Genomic DNA, 9,648 nt, shown 5'->3' with positions numbered 1-9,648 from the left:
GTTAAGGATTCTTTTTTTTTTGTTTAATTTAGGTATACTTGATTTACGTGTTGTGCCAGTCTCTGCTATACAGCAGAGTGACTCAGTTATACACATAGAGACATTCTTGTTTTATATTCTTTTCCATTATGGTTTATCCCAGGAGATTGGATATAGTTCCCTGTGAGCACAGTAGGACCTTGTTGTTTATCCATTCTAAATGTAATCGCTTGCATCTACAAGCTTGCATCTACAAGCTTGCAGGCTCAGTAGTTGTGGCCTACGGGCTTAGTTGCTCCGTGGCATGTGGGATCTTCCCAGACCAGGGCTGGAACCCGTGTCCCCTGCATTGGCAGGCGGATTCTTTTTTTTTTTTTTTAGGATTTATGGCCATCTTTAATTTATTAATTTATTTACTTATTTTTGGCTGTGTTGGGTCTTCGTTTCTGTGCAGGGCTTTTCTCTAATTGCCGCGAGCGGGGGCCACTCTTCATCACGGTGCGCAGGCCTCTCACTATCGTGGCCTCTCTTGTTGCGGAGCACAGGCTCCAGGCACGCAGGCTCAGTAGTTGTGGCTCACGGGCCTAGTTGCTCCGTGGCATGTGGGATCTTCCCAGATCAGGGCTCGAACCCGTGTCCCCTGCATTGGCAGGCAGACTCTCAACCGCTGCGCCACCAGGGAAGCCCCAAGCAGGCGGATTCTTAACCACTGCACCACCAGGGAAGTCCCCTGTGCCATATTTTAGGTTCCATGTATAAGTGATATGATATGTTATTTGTCTTTCTCTTTCTGGCTTACTTCATTTAGTATGTTAATCTCTAGTTGCATCCATGTTCCTGCAAATGGCATTATTTCGTTCTTTTTTATGGCTGAGTAGTATTCCATTGTACATATGTATACCACATCTTCTTTATCCATTCATCTGTCGTTTGACATTTAGGTTGTAAGGATTTTTTTTTTTTTTTTTTTTGTGGTACACAGGCCTCTCACTGTTGTGGCCTCTCCCGTTGCGGAGCACAGGCTCCGGACGCACAGGCTCAGCGGCCATGGCTCACCGGCCTAGCCACTCCGCGGCATGTGGGATCTTCCCGGACCAGGGCACGAACCCGTGTCCCCAGCATCGGCAGGCGGACTCTCAACCACTATGCCACCAGGGAAGCCCTGTAAGTATTCTTAACCTGAAGATCTCCTAGAAGTCTGTGGACCTCTGAAATTGTATGCAGAATTCTGTGTTTTTGTATTTTCATAATTAGGTTCTGCATACATTATCTTACTCTTCTCAATAACCATGTGGAAGTAAGTACTATTATTATCTCCATCTTATGTCTATGCATTTTGAGGCTCACACACCTGTGAATGGCTGAGCCTCGTCCGTGGCTCCACACCTCAGCCTCTTGCCACCGCACCAATTGTTTTGACACTTTGCTGGGAGAAGGGAAAGATGCTCAAGGTGCTCGTGTGATATGGAGCAGCCTGAATGAACAGAGCAGAATTCGAGTAGGTTTGCTCTGTCACAGTGAAGGGCTTGGGTCAGGAGTGCTGCCTCAGGGGAAGGCCGTTTTTCTGTGTCGTTTTCCTTTCTTGCTTCCTTGCTATGGGCATGAAAGCACCAATGGACTGGATTTGCAAAGCTCTTAGAACCACCCCTGGTCCAGAAGGACGAGTTACTGTAGGAGAGAGGAGTCAGTTCCCCCCCATCCCCGTTCTGGAAAGGGTGACAACAGGAGGTTCTGCCTCACGGTCCTCCCTCTCAGGCTGCAGCTTCATACGTCTAATGGCATTGCGTTATTCATAACCCCAGAGGGAGTGCTGCGCTCCTGACATCTTGGGAATGTGGCAGCTCTGTGTTTAGAGTCATCCAGGGCCATGTGATGGTGAGCTGCTCTCACAGAATGGCCTGTTTCAGGTGCCCAGTCTGGATGAGGTGCCCCCCACAGAGAGCAGACGGGAGGAGAAAGACAAGGTGTCAGATGGCAAGGGCAAGACAAGACTTAAGCTCCGATACTGTGCCGGTAACTCAGGCTGAATAGATCTGCACTTTGGGGGTAAAATCTCTGTAGAGCAAATTATTACATTGTACGGTGTCCCTTAAAGACTTTTGCGACAAGTCGCTCTTGAGTTTAGAGCTAGGAGATACTTTTGCTTCCTATTTAGCTGGTCTGCATTCTTCTACTAGGTAAGAAATGCTTCATTTTCTACTGTTTCCTTTCTGCCCTGGCTGTGAGGAAGCTCACCTTTTGTTCTCTTGCTATGCTTTCCTCTGCCATGGTGTCTTAATAAAATTCTTACTCCACCTCATCCGAACTCCACTGTTGTAATTTTAGTGTTTTTGTGCTCGGATGTGTGTTGTAAACTGCCTTGAGTCCATTTTGGAAAAGAAGTGGGGAGTGGAGAAAGGGCTAATTATGTGGCGTAGGAGGTCAGACTGCAGAGAAGAGGGTAGCTTCGTGGAGGAGGTGGATCAGGGTGGCTTGGTGGAGGGAGGATGGGTGTTCCAGGCAGAGGGCACGGCCCGAGGGAAGGTACAGAGACCACTGGTGCTCACTGGCAGCTTTTACCTAGTGAGCCCCTAGAATTCTTGGGAAATCTACAACTGGTTGGAAATAGTGTTTTTCAAACCAAGCATAGGGACCACAGAAGGGAAGTTTTTTAGCTCAAGAGTAGTGTCGAGGGACTTCCCTGGTGGTCCAGTGGCTAAGACTCCATGCTCCCAATGCAGGGGGCCTGGGTTCGATCCTTGGTCAGGGAACTAGATCCCACATGCCGCAACTAAGAGTTCGCATGCCGCAACTAAAGATCCTGCAAGTGGCAGTGAAGATCCTGCATGCCGCAACTAAGACCCAGCGCAGCCAAATAAATAAATAAGAAGAAGAAGAAGAAGAATGTCGAGAACACAGAAGAGCAGGAAACAAGGAGATGTACACATAGGGTTGAGAGCCCACCGTAAGCTTAGCCCACATGCCATCCTTCTTCCCTCTTCTCCCAAACTCTCCACATTGGTGCTTTGACCATGAATTGGGTGATCCTTTGCTGTGGGACTGAAGAGGAGAAAGTCCCTCAGTTTTACTCTCAGCTCAGTGTTCAGTCATGTGCCTAGTGGTGTGGACATGGGTTTGGGGATGACAAAGATGGCCTGTAGTTAGATCTTGGCACTGACTGTAGCTCATTTGTGTACCTTGGGGAGACGCTTAATTGCGAAGCCTCAATGAACTCATCTGTAAAATGAGGATCATAGCATCCATCTGTGGGTGGGCAGAGTCAATGTGAATTGAAAAATAGCAGCTGCCCAATAAATGACCCTTTTTTTCCTCCTTTCCCATGGCCGCTTGCTGAGGATAAAAGGACCTTACCATAGCTACCAGGTATTTCAGAATGTCTACTTCACCCATTCCTATTCCCCAGTGCCGCCTCCATCCCCCTTGGCTACTGCGCCAAACCAGGACAGGCTGCTTTTCACTGCAGTGTTTGCTGAAACCACCTCTTGGGCTTGCCATACCTGTTCTTATTCTACAGACCACTCGATGGCTGCCTGCAGGAACTGCCCTTGAAGTCAAAATGAGAGGGAGTGCCAAAGAGCACGATGGGAGAGATCCGTGTGCTTCCAAGGCAGGGGCACCAGGGAGGTGCCGGACTGGGCTGAAAATTGCCCTAAAGGAATGAGAGCAGTACCTCCGCATTGTGGTTGGCACGATTAAACAGGTTCATGTATATCAGGGGCTTTAGAACATTGATGGCCTGTGTGCTCAGTATCTGTTCCCTAGCTGGCTCTGGCTCAGCAATTCCACTTTGTTAAACATCCTAAGGAAATGACTAAATATGTGCAGCATTTGTATGACAGGGTAAGAATTGGAAACAACCTAAATTTCCAGCAACAGGGGGGATAGGCTATGAGTCATTCATGGGATGAAATAGTATGCGATCATGAAATCATTCCAAGACAGAAAAATTTCATGATAAACCATTGAGTGAATAAACAAAGGTTATGAAACAATAGAGAATGGGTCCATTTTTTTTAAGTAAACATTTTATTTTGGAATAATTTTAAGTTTACAGAAAGGTTCCAAAGATAGTAGTACAGAACGTTTCTGCATACACTTCACCTAGCTTCCCGTAATGTTAACATCTTACATAACTATGGTACATTTGTCAAAACTAAGAGATTAACATTGGTACATTATTAGACTCTGACATTGGTTTTCACCAGTTCTTCCACTAGTGTTCTTTGTTTTCTGTTTCAGAATCCAACCCAATATACCACATTGCATTTAGGGTGTTTTTTGTTTTTAAGTTTATACACATAGAAAAAGCATCTGGAAGGTTAGAGATGAAAATATTTTAACTGTGATCATAGCTGAGTGTTGGAACTAAGGAGTTTTTCTAAATTTTTTCTTGGGTCTTCTCATTTTTCTGTTTAATGTATCGCACACTTAACAAAAACAAAAAAACTAATGCCTTCAGGCTGAGCTGGTGCCCTCTCTGATTACTCCTAGTATGGCTATGCTGTGTTGTGATTATTTGTTCATTCGTCCTTCTCTTCAGACTGACCTCAAAAGGAGGGGTCGTGTCTGCTTCATCCCCCTTTCCCCATCTTGAAGCATGGGTGGAGGCACTGAATTCTGGTTGAATGAATGAGTAAAGTCAGAGAAGTTTACTGCTACCAACTCTCACAACTAGTCTTAGCACTCTCAACTCAAGGAAATCCCAGGCTTATGTTTCTCCAGTTAAGTGACCCCTGGCGGATGTACTGGACCTTTTTTTAAAGTTTGCAGTCCCAGAGCTGACTCTTGTGCCCATTACTGAATGAATCGCTGTGGCCAGGGGCGTGGAATATGCCAGTCAGCCAGGCCTAGGTCAGTTGATCAGCCCCTTAGATGGTGTCCAAAGAAAAGTCAGAGTTCTACGATCCAAAGGAGTGGGGATGGATGCTAAGCAGGTTAAATACAACATCAGAGTCAGCTCCCAAAGCAGTCATTCAAATCCCTGATTCTTTCCACCAGACTATAAACTTGAGGAGGGTAGGTCCACATCAGTACTGTTCATTGCTAAATCCCTAACAGCTAGCATAGCACTTGGTATGTAGCAGGGGCCTAATCAATATGTAAGTGAATAAATACATCTCTTGGTAAACAAAATTGTTCAACTAGATGGTGTTTGAATCAGGATGATTGTAGTTGCAAATAACAGAAAACTGGCTTTAAAAAGGAAATTTGTTTCTTGCAACTGAAAAGCCTAGAGGAGCGTGATGGGCATGATTTGATCAGGACTCTATATCTGCTAGTCCCCTAGCTCTGTACTCTCAGTATCATCCTCAGGCTGGCTTCTCTCATGGCAGCAAAATGGCTGCAGCAGTTCCAGACCTCACATCTATGCTCTATACCATCTGGAGCCAGAGAGAGAATATGTATCCCAGAATTTCCAGCAAGATTCACTGTGGACTGAATAAGGTCATCGGCCCACTTGTGAATCGGCCATTAGGGGCAGGGGTTATTTATTGGCTTAGCTTAGATCGTGTGCCTTACTCTTAGAACGGGGGGCAGGAGGGAGTAGAATCAGCTTCCCTGAAACCATATGTATTCCCAGTGGGTACTGAGACTTTGGAGAAAGGGAAAGCAGTCTACATCCTGGAGAGGTAACAAACAGGAATCTGACTCAATCGCTGAATTGTGTGGCATAGACAAGGGCTGCAGAAGTTAACAGAAGGCAGTGAGTGAGGGTTGCAGCAGCCAGGGAAGAGAGGCTTCACCGAGGAGGAGAAGAGACGGAACTAAACCCTGAGATGAACGATTTAGGCAATGGGGAGTAATGGGGTGGGTGAAGAGGAGGGAAGGACCTCCCATGAAGATGTGATGAGCATTTCCATGTGCCAGACTTCATGCTAAACCCTCTGTAGGCATTATCTCAATTAATCCCCACAGCGATGTGCAAGGTTAGTGTCTTCATCATCTCCATTTTACAGATGAGAAGCTGAAGCCCAGAGGACACACAGTAAGTGTTGAAGTTGGGACTTGGACCCAGCTTGTCTGGCTCTGGAGCCATGATACAGGTGAGTGAAAAGGACCAAGTCACCTGAGAACCCTGTGCACTAGTGGAGTGGCCTGACCTCAAAGGTCATCATAGAAGTAGTGAAGAGTGTAAAGCTAGGCTCCAGAGTCTCATCTCCCAGCCTGTGTTCACGCTGTCTCCTCTACCTGGAATTCCTTCTCCACCTACCTTTTCAAATCCTACTTCTTCATGGCCCAGTTCAAGGCCTGAGCCCCATAATACATGATAATGCCTAGCCATGTGAATTGCATGAGACTGTCTTCCCACTAGGCTTCTGTGAGCTCCTTACAAAAACTGCACTTCATCTTCGTTTTTGGGAGGCTTGACACAGTGAACTGCCCTTTACAGTTGCCATGGTGACCTCTGACGGCTGGAGGGACATCATAGACACAGAATGATAGAGCTCTCTGATTTGCCTTATCTAATCCTCTCACTTTATAGGAAGAGAAACAGGCCAGAGAGGTTGGGACTTGCCCAAGGAAGCAGTTGAGTATAGAACCCAGGAGTCTGGGATTCCAAAATGATATGACTTGAAGAACATTGTTAGCTCTGGAGCCAGACTGAGCTCAAATCCCAGCTTCTCTGTGCCCAGGCTGTGTGAGCTGGGCAAGTCACTTTACCTCTCTGAGCTTCATTTCTCTCAGCTGTGTAGTGGGGTTGTAATGGAGCCTACCTCCCAGGGCTGTTGTGAGAAATAAATTAGACAGCCCTAATAGTTTCCAGCACAGAAACTGGCACATGATGGCTCTGCAGGAACTGAGGGCTTTTATTATAGGAGTTATGAGACATGGTGACACCAACCCCACCCAGCAGGGCCTTTGGAGTTCTCTCCTCTTCCACATCCTAGTCCACGCGTCTTCCCTTCAGAGCAGCTGAGAGACAAAAAGGAAGTCGCTGTAACTTTGGGGTGGGGGTGGGCCAGAGTCCCCTCCCTTGGGATGCTGGCTTGGGCTACTACGACCCCCTTGTAGGTCAGAGCCCTCCCCTGCCCCTTGCTGCCCCACTGGCCTGAGGCCACCCAAGCCAGGCCCTGAGCCTCCGCTGCTTTGGCCTCAGGCTGGCACAGGTGTGGGGAAGTGGCAGGTCTGGGCGGGCTTGGGCTGGAGCCGGACCGGAGTTGCAGCCTGCAGCGGCAGCAGTGTGGTCCCTCACACGCTCTGCTTCAGACCAGCAGGACAATAGGAATGACAGCCCTGGGCAGACACCCAGAGTGCGAGGTCCTTTGTCTCTGGGGTGGAGGTGCTCCCAGGGCCAGAGAGCACAATCCCAGGACTGGACCACCCCCACTCCCATCCAAAAGACATACCAGCTAATCCCCTTTGAGAGTCCCCACCCAACCCCTGCTCCTGCGCATATGAGCCCCTGACCCCCCAGGTTCTGCTTCTCCCTGACTGGGGGATGGTAGACAAGTCATTTCACCCCTGTGCGCTTCCTCCCCTGTACCATGGGGATAATGATGCCTTCTTCAGAATTAAATAGAATCCCATACGTGAGAGTGTCCCATGCTAGGTCTTCACACAGTTGGATGCTCAATTTCTCTTCTCCCCTCTCAGCTGTGCCGTTGCCAGGGCAGCAGGGATCAGAACCAAGGCATGATTCCTTTGAAAGCTTGCCAAGCTCTGACCACGGCTGTCTGAAGTCATGGACTCCCAACACCTGGGCTTGGTCCTGGTTCTGCCCCTTACTAGGCAGCCTTTATGTATCATTCACATTCTATGAGCCTCAGTTTCCTCATCTGCAAAATAGACACATTCATTGATTTGACAAATTTACTCTTGTCTGTACTGGGCTCTGGGGACCAAGAAACAAAGATGAATGAGACTGCTTGCCTTCAAGGACCTCATAATCTAGTAGGGGAGACCAATGTAAAATCAGCGACACATGGCAGGAGCAGTAAGAAAACAGCAGGGAGTGACCAGCTTAGCTCAGGTGGACTGGGGAAGCCCTCAGAGGAGGGGACATCTGAGTCACACCTTGAAAGATGAGTAGAAATTTGCCACGCAGCCACTGGGGACAGGTTTTATGTCAAATGTGTTTTATTATTTGGGCTGCCTTTCCCTACTAGCTCCTACCTCAGCCCACCTTGCTCACAGGGGGAAACAAAGAAATGCCCTAGAAACTCATCTCCAGGTCAACAGTTCCTAGCACAAGGGGCAGGGGAGGCATATCACCTGCAGGGCAAAGTCTAGACTCACCAGCCTGTCACACAGAGGCCCGTGCACCTTCATCTTCCCCTTGTATTTTACACTCTGGCACAACAGAACCACTTAGAGGTCCCTGAAATCAGCACCACCCTATTTCTCCTCTCTGAGTCTCCTCCCTCTCCACACCCATCTGGCAACCTCCAGTTCATCTCCTGGAAACGTGATTGGGCCCAGAAGCCACCTAGGCACCTTTTTATTTATAAATACATGGACTCATCCTACTTCCCCAAACGACTGGCCCTCTCCAAGGACAAAAAGTAGGTCTCAGTCTCCTCTGCTCTCCCAGTGCCTAGCACGGGGATTGATCCAGAGCTGCATTTCTGGATGGATGGTTCAAAGTCCACTTTTTCAGCAAACACTGGGCTCCTGCCTCTGGCCCGCTGGTGCTGAGCAAGGCATAGAGGATACAAGAAGCATAGGGTACAGTCCAGGGAGAAACACATGTCAACAGGTAATTACAGTGTTAGGTGACATGGTGGGAACACAGGTGAGAGCAACTGTAGGTTTCCCCTGCTGTCCGAAAGCAGAGCATTCCACTGCAACCTTTCATAAGCTAAAACAGCATAAGGTAAAGAAGCAATTACCTTAGGACACAAGGATGCACAGAATAAATCAAAATAAAGCACAGATGCTCACAGACACAGTTCAAAGCTATGGCGGCTTGACGCTGAGATGCTGAGTGTAGTTCCCAGGGAAGGAGCTTGGCAGTGCCACTTCACTGCTCTGCTCAGGATGCACACTGCCTCTACAGCTGGATGCAAAACAAATGCTGAATGTTATTCTCGCTTTTTGCCTTGTAAAAGCAAAAATCCCCTATGGATTTCTCTTGGTTAGCAAAAACAGGTACTAATGTAATGTAGGTCTTTTGTAAAAAGCAAAGTGGTGTAAAGCAAACTTTTGAAAAGCAGGGGATACCTGTAACTTTGGGTGCACTGGGGAAGTTTTGTGGGAGTCAACTTGGAACTGGGCCTTGAAAGTGGAGCAGGAATTTCCTGGGTGGTGAAAGAAGAAAAAAAATTGTACAAGGCACAGAGGCATGAAAAAGCACAGCATGCTCCAGGGACAGCAAGTATTCGTCATGGCTGGGGCCTGGGAGGAATGGCCGGGGGCTGGGAGATGGGACGAGGAGAGCAGGCAGGGGCCAAGGAGCAGCACAACTTACCTTCATGCCAGGACACATACATGTCCTAGATCCAGTTATTGAAGATTTTCAAACAGGAACGGAATGATGTGGTCAGTTTGAATTTTAATGTAGAGGGGAGAAGGGATAGAGAGGCCAGGGAGGAGCCTGCTCTGTTAGTCCAGGGATTTGGGCCACTTAATAACAATGGCTAACACTCAGTGATCACTCTGTATGGGCCCCATTCTAATTACCTCATACAAGTCAACTGATTTAATTTTCCAAGGACCCTATTTTAAAGA

This window comes from Mesoplodon densirostris, chromosome 2, assembly GCF_025265405.1.
Source record: "Mesoplodon densirostris isolate mMesDen1 chromosome 2, mMesDen1 primary haplotype, whole genome shotgun sequence".
NCBI classification, from domain to species: domain Eukaryota; kingdom Metazoa; phylum Chordata; class Mammalia; order Artiodactyla; family Ziphiidae; genus Mesoplodon; species Mesoplodon densirostris.
Note: the sequence above shows the minus strand (reverse complement) of the source record.